At 38.8% G+C, this 12,247-nt stretch overlaps 1 long non-coding RNA gene across 3 annotated transcripts in view; it reads left to right on the forward strand.

Annotated features, from left to right (window-relative positions):
- Positions 1-12,247, forward strand: part of LOC123968362 — a 99,715-nt gene that overhangs the window by 19,721 nt on the left and 67,747 nt on the right. Inside the window, exon 1 of one of the 3 annotated variants that reach the window (XR_006824445.1) lies at positions 11,679-12,007. The exons of 1 other annotated variant lie outside the window; for it this stretch is intronic. This is a non-coding gene — a long non-coding RNA (uncharacterized LOC123968362). Of the gene's footprint in view, positions 1-11,678; positions 12,008-12,083; positions 12,211-12,247 lie in introns of those variants that run through there. One more of the 3 variants, XR_006824447.1, reaches the window with a different exon arrangement.

The following is a 12,247-nucleotide window of genomic DNA, read 5'->3' on the forward strand; positions in this document are numbered from 1 at the left end:
ATCTGAATGTCTCAACAGAAATCGAGACTCATCAGACCAGGCAACATTTTTCCAGTCTTCAACTGTCCAATTTTGGTGAGCTCTTGCAAATTGTAGCCTCTTTTTCCTATTTGTAGTGGAGATGAGTGGTACCCGGTGGGGTCTTCTGCTGTTGTAGCCCATCCGCCTCAAGGTCATGCGTGTTGTGGCTTCACAAATGCTTTGCTGCATACCTCAGTTGTAACGAGTGGTTATTTCAGTCAAAGTTGCTCTTCTATCAGCTTGAATCAGTCGGCCCATTCTCCTCTTACCTCTAGCATCAACAAGGCATTTTTGCCCACAGGACTGCCGCATACTGGATGTTTTTCCCTTTTCACACCATTCTTTGTAAACCCTAGAAATGGTTGTGTGTGAAAATCCCAGTAACTGAGCAGATTGTGAAATACTCAGACCGGCCCGTCTGGCACCAACAACCATGCCACGCTCAAAATTGCTTAAATCACCTTTCTTTCCCATTCTGACATTCAGTTTGGAGTTCAGGAGATTGTCTTGACCAGGACCGCACCCCTAAATGCATTGAAACAACTGCCATGTGATTGGTTGATTAGATAATTGCATTAATGAGAAATTGAACAGGTGTTCCTAATAATCCTTTAGGTGAGTGTATGTCCCTAGTTGCTCCAGAGGTGTGTGACCTCTGCAACTAGCAATTACTTTGGATAAAAGTGTCAGCTAAATTAATAATTGTAAAGTTAAAATATACACTCCTGAGCAGCCTTGAAAGAAAATAGTCACATCACTGGAAATTGCAGGGAGAATAATGGCAATAAACTTAATGAAATCAAATACAGGGATAGGATGCAAAATAAAACACATTAGTTTAGTGTGTGATATAGCTCTGTTGTCTCTTTATGTCATCATATTTCAGTCTCATATTTGAACGTGTTGTTACCATTATAATATGATGACTTATTGACCCCTAAATTCAGTTTACATAGAGGTCAGAGGCCAAGCTTAGCAACTAAGAAGACTTTTAATGTTACTGATGGACTCACATTTCAGTTTTCTTAGTTTTTAGAAACATAGTGGACTTCTTAAATTTTGATCTTTTTGTCCATACATTTCAGTTACTGTAATTTTGCAATAAATAGCATTTACTAACATTTTTGCAAAATACAATTTTGTCTTGGAGTGACAATGGATTCAGCATTGGATGGCAGTTACTATGCCTCCCAGTTTCAGCTGGGCTACTGTAAGCAAAGCTGTTCGGTTGTTGGAGTAACAAGCTTTGATGTTTGTGGAAACCAGAGCTCAATAAAACAGAGGGGCTGTTTAAAAAACAGTTTTATGGTGCCTCTGGATTGTCAGCTCTGTTCAGTTTTAAAAAAGCAGTCACAGCTGCAAACTCATTGCCTTATTATTGAATATTGAATAAAATAAATGGCACCCTCATGATGTGTGCAGTACCGAAGGAAAGATCCTGCTTGACTTCATGTTTGTATTGACACAGTTATTGGTTGCTGTAACTTCAGATATTGCTGTTTAACTGACCTTCAGTAAAGTAACCTTGTCCAAAGTGAGCTTAAAGGGTAACTACACCCTCAAATTCTGCTAGAACCCTCTCTACTAGAATATTCAAAAAAATGTTTCTCCCCTGGGAAAACAGGAAGTCTTGTGGAGTTTTGAGTGTCACTAGAAGCATATTTATGGCCTGTTTGAGAAAGTCACTGTGTTGGTACCTGTGTTGTAGCTTCAATAGCAGCTCTACTTCTACGACCAGCAGCTGTGCGTGAGAGGCACAAACTGTGGCTACTGTTAACCAGTATTCTGCTTTTTATAGTTGGCACGGCAAGTGCTACCAAGGGTGGGATGCGGGTGACAATGGGGGGGGTGGGACCATCGGATCTTGCCATTTCATCATATACAGAGAGAGGCCAGAGAATTGAGTGAACCAAATGTCAAATCCAAGCAGACACATGCAAGTCAGTTTTGAGCATGAAAAGCATTTATGTTTGCACACAGTATGCCTGAATTAACATCATATGCCAACAGAAATGTATGTGATCATGTGTACAGTGAAAACACACAACAGTGCACCGAGTCTCTGCCCACCACCCCCTCCGCATTTTATTTGTACGCTATGCCCAATTTGTTCAGGAATACTGAACTGTACTGATGGGTTAAAATTGGTCCCAGCTGGGCATCTCTCAAAACTCAAAAAGTTTCCTAAAAGGTTAAGATAAAGAAATAATATTGAAATACGATATAGCTGTTTTGCAGACCTTGAGAGTTGATATGTATAACAAAACCATTGTTGTGTATGTTCATTATTTACTATTTAATCTTAACATATATAAAAGTGGTTAAAGCTGTGAATGTAAGCTTAACCAGACAGGGTATAAGTAGGAAGTTGAGAGAGAAAGAGAGAGGCAACAGGATAGTATGAGAAGTTGCTGACACCACTCTTTAGCTGCTGAGTATATAGAGACTCTATATGATATGTGGGTGGCCTAAAACACTTTTGCGAGAGACAGGAGGGTAGTTTGAGCTTGTTCTGTGGAAAGTGAAACCAGCCAATCCTCTCAAGTCTTACATCAACATCAGAATGTTATTGATGTGCTCTATTTTAAGGTGAAAGCTTTGAGAGTCTCTCTCGCTCTCTCTCTCTCTGTATATCGCTCATAGGCCCTCTGTCTGTGTATGCTTTGAGCATTCCTCTCACTGCACAACTATGTGAAAAAATAAGATGGCTTGGCTAACTTTCCCTTAAGTTAATGATTTAGAAGAGGTGTTGGCAGACTAAATTATCACCTTCTGAAAGGACCCATTGAGATCCCATATGTGAACTAAACATATCTGCCGCAAAGCTCAACTCAAGCCAAGAAAGATTGAGCCTAGCCCCACCCAAATCCCCAAAAAGTCTTTTCAAAACTGTTATGAACCATGGCTGTTTAACTCTTTGTCAATCCAAACCTAAAAAAAAAAACCTCAACGTGATAAGTATATGTGAATAAAATATGGGTCATGACCCATTTTAAACCCTGGAAAACAGTTAAAGAAACACTGTCTGCAGAGGCATTTTAAGCTCTTCAATGCTTAGGTAATGCAAGGACACTTTTTAAAGTGATGAATTGCTCTCTTACTTCCTTTAGTACCTTTTCTGCCAGGGTGGATTCAGGTGTGTGCAGGTTAACCATGCACACCTTAAATCACTTAACTGTATTAGATGATTTGGCTTCTGAGGCTTTGCGCACACACACCTCTTTTGCCAATCATCCATATAAAAATCACGAGATAAAAAAATCCCCTCTAGATGAAAGAGCAGAAAGTGAGCCAGTGTAATATGACAGCTAAATTGACAGAATTGGACAGACTAAGCTGACTGTTCTGAAGGTCTAATGAAAGGTTTCTTTGAGAGGCCATGTCAGCAGGTGAATGGAGGTGAAATATGTTGCCTCCCTCCTCCCCTCTCCCTCTTCCCACTTGTCTTCAGCCCTCCTAGCTCATTCTCCGTCTCTTTCTAACTCTTTCTCTGGGCTGAAAAGAAAGCCTGTCCTTGTCATCTCTCCTTGAGTTATTATCGCATCCAATGGTGGTCTGAGGCCTGCGTGCACGTGTGACTGAAGTACACAAACACTAATCAAAGCTCTTATCTATATCATCCACATGATCTGACATGTTACTGTGAGAAACAATAGCTGAGGTAACATACTATATATCAAAATGTATCCACTAACTAGTAATTACTTTATACAGTATGTAAGCGGAGGGCGATATATGTCTCCTGACATTAAGTTGTACTGTTTACTGTTTCCGCACATTCCGCAGGTTGTCTTTTTATCCTTCTGACTATAGTGCATCTATCTGTCTTTCTCTATCTATCTATCCATCTATCCATCTATCTATCCATTTATCTATCCATCTATCTCTCTCTGTCTGTCTGTCTGTCTGTGTGAGTGTGTGTCTGTGCTAACAGAGGGAGTTATTCCACTACAGCTACCTTTGTTGGTCCTACTTTATTTATAGCAACATTAAAAGGCTATTGCCGGCGTTTGCATTTTTATTTTATGTTTCCTCTTCCTTGCATGAGGAGACACTGTGACTTATTAGTGCGACAGATTCTGCAGAGGACAGTGTTTTGGTGTGTGTGGAGGTGCGGGTGGGTGGGTGGGAAACTGCAGTCTGTGCTGCATGCATTTTAATCATTAGATTTCAAATCTCACATCATACCTTTCCTGTAAAGTATTCTGCTTTTGAAAAAGACATTATGATGGTTCTGCTGACTTAAAAAATGCTTGGGAGAGCACAAATTATACAGTTTTTAATTAACTCAAATACATTTACTGGAGACATTGAGCAAAACACAGAGGGAATTAAATTTACTCACCTGGATACACATTAATGACAGCTGTTGTGTTTATTCTGAATGTACTCTGAAGAGAAAACACCTCTGCAACACATTGCTGGTTTAATTGACTTTGACAGTTCTGTTAGAATCAAATTACATTCTTATCCAAGGACACGTGCTTTTATGTGATCTTTTGTTTCTATGCTCTACTGTTAAAACTGTAGCTCAAGACAAAAATGGAATCTGACACCCCCTTGCATCGGGCCCCTGGGCTACTAAGAGACAATATGTTGTTCTAATATGCTAATTTTGCATTAAGAATTCAGTGAAAATGAGCACATGAGATGATCACACCATTAAAAGTTAGCATTAGCATTGTAGTATGTTAATCAGGCCAGATGGGACCATTCTGTTTGTGTAAATTAACTCTCACTTCTTCTTTGTCGTTAGACCTGGCAGAATAATCCTTGACAAGCCTTTTGAGAATGTTTTCCTTAGAAATGCACTATATTTGTGTGACATATATTGACTGAAACATTTATGTGGAAGTATACAACTTTAATAAAAAAAAAAACCCTTAGATAGCCTGCCAGTCAGTCAGAACTGAAGAAGTCCTTTGGATGAGGGACGAAACGTCTTCCAGTATCTTCAACCAAGTCCAGTTGCCCTTGATTTTAACCTTCGTTGGATAACTATGACCTGGATGACTAAGAATCTTCATAGACACCTTAGATAGCCTCAAAGTCAGTCTGTGATGTGCAGTGCATTCCAGGAGTTATTATATGATTATGTCCTGTAATTTACTTTTTTGGTAAATTATCCTGAACCTGTCCCAACCTTTCTGTTACTTGCTTGTGCAAGGCCATGAGAATGTAGTGTGAACTGCTGGTTCACACAGTGGCCATTACTGTAATTAAATCTTATCATAACCCTAATACACCAAAGATATTTTCTTACTATTTACTACCATCCAATGAAAAACACATACTACACTATTGGTAAAACCTATATCTCTATAATTATAAAGGTTTAAAATATAACAGTGGAAATATACCAGACTTAGCTGCGCTAAAGAGTGTTTGCACAGGACAAGAGTTTGCTTACCTATTAAAATGTGATCATGTCTTCAACTCACCATGTTGTACAAACACTGTGATGCATCAACTCTGTCTCCTAGAAATTACAGTTATACTAATTTGTTTCACAACCATGTTCTGATGATAAGATAGACATTGTTTTTTTGAGTGACTGAAGCACTAGCTTTCTGTTTCTCACAGGAGTCATAGGGAGATGGTTGGAGTGAATGGCAAACATGCAAAGCACAGGACTGAGTCCTGCCTGTGTAGGTTTAGGCAACAAATGCACTTTGGTTAAGGTAAGTGAAAATGTTGGTTTTGGTTGAATTTCAATAAAATAAACATGTTGAGTCACTTGCTTCAAGTCACTGTGGACTTTTTCTCCATTAAATACGATCTTTCCCTAACCAACCGCTGTGACAAACATTGATAATGCTTTAGGCACTATGAGCGGATATCGTACAGCAAGTTTGTATGTATATATGGCAGAAAGCAAATGACATACATCGTCAGCACACGGTTCAATACAATACATTCAATAAAATTTTGCATTACATTAACTAACATTTCCTTGTTGTTGATAAAAAAGACAATCCAGGTGGCATGTTTCCTCCAACACTAATTTGTTGAAGTTGAAGGGAAAACTTCCACCCTTACACTGAAGGTTTTCCAGGTCCAACTGGGAAAATACCCCAGGGGTAGACCCAGAACTCTGAACATCACATCTCTAATTAGGTTTAGTTCTTTGGTCCTTTTGATAAGGATTCAGAGTTTTGATGATTATTTTAATTTAAATCCTTCTGAAAGTGTAGTTTTAAAACTGAAACTTACTATATTATGCTGATATTGTCAATTACAATTACTACACACCTGTATTACAGTTTTTCTCCATTGGTTTGGCTCATTTCTTGAAACAAAAATTACATTCTCAAAACTATAAGATAATTTTGAGAATGTAATTTTTGTTTCAAGAAATGAGTATAGCTCACTTGCAAAAGCTCATATCTCTCCCAAAACTGTTCACTCATGCTTCAAAACTAAATTCCTTTCCCATATAAAGAGTCAGTGCCAAGAAAATCCTTCAATTGCTTTGGCTCATTTCTTGAAACAGACCGGACGTTCTCAACACTCTTAGTGCTTTTGCCAGAATAACGTGGATGGTTAGGCACAACACCATGGTTCACCTGCAAAAGCTCATACCTCTCCCAAAACAGTTCACTCATGTGTCAAAACTAAATTTCCTTCTCATTTAAACAGTCAGTGCCCCCAAAATTCTTCCTCCCTTTGGCATTGTGTAAGCACCGCAAATCAAAATCTTTAGATGTTTTGTCACTATGGCAGAGGACCACAGAAATATCCCTCATGTCCACCTTTCAGTTTTAGCCCAGTCCTTCATTGAAAATGGTTAATGTACTGTTTTTTGTCTAGCTAACAGAATACAATTGTGTATAAAACTGAAAAAAAGAAATAGGACTTTAGGGTAAGAATAGGATTTTAGGGTACTTTATTCACACACATAAAGTAACTTCCATGCATCAGAGTAAAAAGAAAATGTATACAGCATAATATACTGTAATATAAACACTCAAACAAAAAACAATGAAAATTATATTCAGCCTACAGTGCTGTAAATAAAGCTGGAGTTTCACAGGTAACAGTTCTTCACTGGTTCGCGGTCCTCACCCTCCCTCTCCTGGCCACCGTTCTCACCCTCCTGGCCATCCACACGCTGCTGTCTGGCCACAGATTCTCGTCCACATCACAGCGTATATTCTCCCTTGCGATGCAACAAGGGAAGAAACGGCGTGCATGTTGCAACCATCCCCCACACTAATCTCCTGTAATATCCTCACACGCAGCGTCCATTGCATGGAGCAGGGACCTCTGATCTTGAGCCCGATTCTCATACACTCTCCACCTCCAAGCAGAGAAATACTCCTCAATAGGATTGAGGAAAGGAGAGTGAGGTGGTAGGAACACCATGACCATCCTTGGATGAGTAGTGAACCAGGCCCTGATGAGCGGGCCACGGTGGAAATTCGCATTGTCCCATACAATGACATATTGTGGTAAGTGAGGCCCTACGAGACCTCTCTCATTTTCAGGGATCAAATCCAAATGAAGGCGGTCCAAGATGATGAGGATCTTCTGTGTATTGTATGGGCCAAGACTGGGGATGTGAGTGGCCACACCATTCTCAGATATGGAGTCATACACTACAGTTACAGACAATTACATAGGAATGTTCCATCTTCTCCACAAGTTCAATATACTACTGGCCACTACTCCAGTGGTTCCAAACCTGGGGTACATGTACCCCTACTACAAGGGGTATTTGACAGAAAGGGGAGGGGGAAAATCACCAATGACTAGACTTACTGAAATGTTACAGTAAAACCCACAGGATTAGATAGATTTACATGGGAGGCACTAATTGCAGCTCTTTGACCCCTTTTCTTATTGTATGTTATATTCTTCAAAATAAGGATTACAATGATAATTGCATCATACAGTAAGCTGCAGTTTTTAGGCGAAGTGTTGAAGTCAGATAAATCAAATACTTTCATACCTGGATTACCTGGATACACAAATCAGGTAAAGTGGGTACTGAAGCCAAAAAAAATAGGGAACCACCGCTTACAGTTTTTCTCAGTCGCTTTGGTGCATTTCTCAGATCAGAATTGAAATTCCCAAAACTAATTGTTCAACCTCCACATCATCTTGTCACTTGTGCACATCATAAAAGCACTTTCTCATTGTTTTAAAAAAATTGCAAATGACTTGACACACTGATTCAAATGATTATGTACAATTGTCTGCTGTTTCCTACATTATCAATTGGTTATGTCCTGCTGATCACAATGAATTATACCAGTCTCTGTTGAATAATCTTACCCCCCAAAACATCTAGACATAAGTTCATTGCATTAGTCACTACATTCAAAATGGTTGAACACGTTATCAAAAATGAAAGTTAAAATACTTCATTCATATCCTTTGCCTACAAGTACATAGCTAAACGAAATGTTGTTTCTTAAGGACCATAAACAAAGTAAGAATAGACCACAACAACATCACAATAGCAACACTCATACCAATACTCAATACCAGTAAACAGTAACAATACACAGTGAGCAGAAATATATATAGATAGACATTCTATACATGTCTATTAGAATTTTTTTGTAAATGTGTAAACCTGAATTGATAAAGATATGCAACAGTCCTGTCTCTTTCTTTTCTGTATTACAATGTCATGCTCTGTCAACAAATTACAGTACGGACATTAAAAGCATAGCTGTGATTCCTGTCCTCTCTCCTGCAATGTATAACTTTGTACTGGTGAAAGTGATATATACCATACAAAAAAAAGTGTAGCCTTGTGCATTTTCAATCATTGTCATCAAAATCTTAGCCAAAATGTACATCAGAAAATACTTACAGAGTACACTGTTATATTGACAAGATGGCTAAACATTTTGACTTGCTTGTTCATAAACAAGACACAAGGACTTGTTGTTCTGATGGCACTGACAAGTTCAATGACATAAAGATTTGCTTTTGAGAGATAGACTAAGGATTTTGAGCAAGTTATGGGCTTTTGCAGGTAAACCATTATGTTGTGCCGTTTGTACTACCTGTTTTGAGAAATGCACTTACTGTTTTGCAAATGTTAAGGATGATTCGAGAAATGCACCAAAGCTGTAATTGTAAAAAAGGTTATAATGAGGGACAACCAGTAACTGATTTACATGTACATACTGGTACCGCAGCTCTTTCACTCTATCAGAGTTCCTCTCAAATGGTACCCTGTAAATTTGCTTCATTGTCATCAGATTCTTCTTCAATATCCGGTCTATTGTGGAGATGCTTATAGAGTTGACATTTTGGAATATGGCATTGTCTTGTAGGATTGCAGCGCAGATCTGTCTCAATGTGATGGCATTATACTACTGTAAACTGTATCATCAATACTCCAATGTTTTTCTTTTCATTTTTAGTATCATAACATCCCATTGAGGTAAGATATCACACACACACACACACACACACACACACACACACACACACACACTAAATGAATAGGCAAACGTGTAAATAAATATATTTCTTGCTCTATGCACAGTGTCCTGTCCTATACAACATATAATTCCATCATTGACTGACTACATACCTGTTTTCCCTGCGAAAGGTTTGGATGATGGAGGAGACTGTAGAGCGAGGCACATTAGGCTGCACTCTGCGACCTGCCTCCGCCATTGTGAGGCCATGGTTGATGACATGGTCTATAATTGTGGCCCAAATTTCGTCCGGGACAGCATGGTGTCTTCGTGCTCCTCTGCCTCTTCCCCCTATTCCACCACCACGCACCTTTACTCCTCCTCCTCCTCCTCTTCCTCTTTTTCCTCTTCCTCGAGCAGGCAGTTGCCCTTGTTCATTTACTTGGCCAGGTGCCTCCATGTTCAGAAATTGTACTGGTACTGCATGGTCAAGCTCTTTACATACATTCACAGTAATGGACAGAACCTGTCAGGTAACTAAACATACTGTTTGATTGGTCATCTGAGATGTGTGACACTCCTCCTTCGTTAGTCAAGTTCTAGTTTCACCTGACTGTCAGTTGCTGTAATAAATTTATCAAATGTTCCAAGGGATTCATATATGGTATTCATGGTATTATGTTCTTGACAAATTTTGACAATTGAACAGACTATTGTGCATGTGATGACTTATACAATGAAATGACGCTATCACGTTTTGGAGTGAACAACCATTAGACTGCAGAATCAACAATCAGTTTAGATCAACAAGATCTATTCACTTGAAAATTGTGCTAAATGTAGGCTACCTGTACTTAATCATTTGCAAAGATGTACTGAGACATTGAGACATGTACTTAGACATTTGCAATTTGATGAAATGAATGAGAAATTCAATTCTGTTGTGAACAATTGCCAAGTGGTTTGGAGGTTTGTCCATGATGTTTTGAGAATGTAATTTTTGTTTCAAGAAATGAGCCAAACCAATGGAGAAAAACTGTAATCTCCTGGAACACTTCCACAAAACATGACTCTTTTTCACATCATCTGTGCTTTTTTTAATTTATATTTTTTAATTTTACTATGCCAGATATTGTGCCACACATTTGAATTTCTGATTCACAAAACACTGGTGCTATTCTAGCAGTATTTACTATATCATAGCTTTATTTCTTTTAACACTGGTGATCATTTTTAATTATGTTAGACTACCACTCATGGACTAATGCAGGGAAAACAGCTGTCTGCACTGTAAACTAACTGTTGGCTAACGGTAGACTCCCCCTGTTAAAATCCATTATTTTTATCCCCTGAATAGTGTCATTATCCTAACAACACAGAACAAACTGTCTCTCACACAACCCAGTATCCCTCTGTAGCCAAAATCAGTATTAGTTTTCCACCACTGTCCCCGGGCATGTTCTGCCTCTCTGGCTCCATAATCCAACATATTCTAAGATCCTTAACCCAGCAGCAAGCTTTGTTTTGGGCTTTAGTCCAGCTCTGCTCTTGGGAGGTCCAACAGCTCCTCCAAACCCCCTCTAGTAATTTTTTTGGCGTGAAGGATTTTTATTTTCAATCACGCTGTCCCAATCCCCTGGACAATTAGAGGTCGTCACAGAGCAGTTTATAGAAAGTGCGGAGCAACAGAATGTTGTTTTGGAAAGTTGCAGTGGTCCCTTGTGTGAGTGAAAAGGCTTGGAAAAGCTACATTAAAAGAATAAATAACTTGTACAACACAGAACCAGAAATAGGTTGCTTATCTTCTAATAATTTTTACTTACCGGAAAATCATGTTTATCCAAATCCATCAGGAATCGAGGTTGTCCAAGATTAAATGTTCTGCATAGACATTCATTGAAATTCCTCACCAGATTATTTAACATCCAAAATTTGAATTAAACATATTTCTGCCGATTGCTCACGCTCATTACGTCCACTCCATCCACAAGTGACATCAAATATCTGAGCATTTGACACACATAGGTTGTACAGTATCTCACAATAAATCTTTACCACCTGTTGCATTAATGCTTGCAATGCAGAATGTTTGTTGAGAAATGAGCACACTTTAGGCATTTTCTGTCCTCCCATCTTTGAACACGATCTATATATCTATTTGAGACAACACAGTATGTACTGCATTGAAGATACATGGCAACTGGTATAACCAATTCCTCACATTTTTACTGTATGAGAAAATGTGGCCTACGTTTTTATACTGAATGTTTGTTTAAGACTAGCAAATCAAGAGACACACCATTAGTCTGACATTATCGTATTAAAATCAGATAATGTTGCTTAGCAGCCATTCACCAAAGCTATTAAGCACTCGGCTTTGAGGTTTAAAATAACCATAGTGCACTTGTTAAACTTTCATCTGCACATGACTGCTGCAACTAAACTAAACAGTGCTCTCTCTGTCTCTCTCTGTCTCTCTCTCTCTCTCTCAGTCATTATCTTGTCAGCATGAGGTCATCGTCTGATCCAAGCCCAATGATGTCATTTCCTTCATAAACAAGTCCAACTTCCTCTCAAGGGTCCATATCAGCTGAGCTTATCCTGTGAGTGCCCCAGTGGGACTTGAGTTCATTTCAGTGTCCTTCTCATTTCCCCCACATACAGCTAACCTCTGTATTAGTTTTAATTAGCACAGCTGTATGAAGTTATATTTACTATTTACTTTGCACCAGACTTAGTTCAATGGTGTTTGACACAGAGTAAGAATAGGCTACTAGTGTGCTGCAGAACCACAAAAGACCAGTTGGTGAGTCAGATGTTATCGCATAATCATCCACTTATGT

The sequence above is a fragment of the Micropterus dolomieu genome, linkage group LG03 (genome assembly GCF_021292245.1).
Source record: "Micropterus dolomieu isolate WLL.071019.BEF.003 ecotype Adirondacks linkage group LG03, ASM2129224v1, whole genome shotgun sequence".
NCBI lineage: Eukaryota > Metazoa > Chordata > Actinopteri > Centrarchiformes > Centrarchidae > Micropterus > Micropterus dolomieu.